The sequence below is a fragment of the Glossina fuscipes genome, unplaced genomic scaffold, assembly GCF_014805625.2.
Source record: "Glossina fuscipes isolate IAEA_lab_2018 unplaced genomic scaffold, Yale_Gfus_2 262, whole genome shotgun sequence".
NCBI lineage: Eukaryota > Metazoa > Arthropoda > Insecta > Diptera > Glossinidae > Glossina > Glossina fuscipes.
In genome coordinates, this window is record NW_023998605.1 from 133,076 (window position 1) to 134,614 (window position 1,539).

A 1,539-nucleotide genomic window follows, 5' to 3' on the forward strand; every position below is an offset into this window, starting at 1 on the left:
GTCGTCGAGATGACGTACATTTTTTGCTGCAAAGAGATCCACTATATAACTGGAAGTACCCAGAAGAAGCCCTAATACCATGAAGACTGCATCGAAAAATTAAATGCCCAGCAGACTCGCTAGTATTACAAACTTCGCAAATAGCACATGGTATAGCACGAATTATATTTAAATACTCTTTGTCATAAATGCGACCGCTCGTGAGTCTATAAAGAATTTTGATTTCCCAGAATTTAAACGAAGCCTCTGATAGGGGTCTGAACTAAAATGGGGGAGTTATTTTATAGAAAACGCGATTGCATTCAATACGCGCAATCTTTTTAAATTAATCATTTAGTTGTTTAAAGATGTGCTTACGAATTGCTCGTATCGCTTCATTGATACATATAATCGACGAAATTGTCTCATCAAGTTGAGCCCTTTTTTGCCGTAAGCTTTTTCATCAAAAGCCGCAGTAACCAGGTATCCAAACAAGGTGACAGTTACCCACTTGAGATTTATATAACATCCTGTGTATATCAAACACATACTGATTATCTGCATCTCTTTTATTTATTAGAATCAGAACTGTCTTACTATCAGAAAAAAAACAATTTTTTATGACTCGTTGCAGCTACCTTTAGAATATATAAGACTTCTAACCACTGACGGCGAATAGGGATTAAGATTTATTCGTGCATCCATTATATTAATTTAAAAAATGAAAACACAAACATATATAAAAAATATTCTATATATCGCTAAAAACCTAAATGATGTCTATCACTTATTCTCATTATCGGACTCTTGAAAGTCTATTAAAGCAATTTTGCTTAATATGCGCGATTTACCTATGTCGTACTTAAACTAACATGCCATTCTTAATATTTTTTTTTTATTTAAAATTATATTGTGTTGTTAACGTTTCGGTTGTCAAGCTTGTGCATGTTTGCAATAGTTTAGAGGTTCACTTGCAACCTAGATCTGTTCTTGTTGTGGGTGTGCTGCTGTGCTAGCTGTGTACATGCCTTTTTTTTTCTTTTCTTTTCTCTCTCTTTTTATTTATTTGTATTTTTAACTTACCTTGTGATTATTATTCTTCCTTATTTTCCTTTTTATTATATACTAGATTTTAAAACAATTAGTATAAGATTTTCTCTTAAGATGCACAGAATTCAACTGTAATTTTTTTTAGTTGAATTTCAAGTATAAATGGATAAAATAAAAAACTTGGTATTAAAAATTTTTGAATCTTTCATATCTTTACAAACAAATGCTTTGAGGTAATTTGTGGAGTTTTTAATTTTGTTTTCGAATAATTTTTTTTTAAGAAATTGCTAGCAACTAGAGACACCAACGAAATTTCCAGGGAAACTACATCAATCTCAGATGGGTCTCCTTGCCAATAAATAGTGCATAGATGCATGAAATAGATGTAATTACTATTAATATTTTACCATTTCATTACGTATCTTTCTTACAATTCCTTTCCTTTACTCTCTTAGAATTTCTTTATATATCTTCAAATTGTGTAATACAATAGCAACTTTTAATACAATA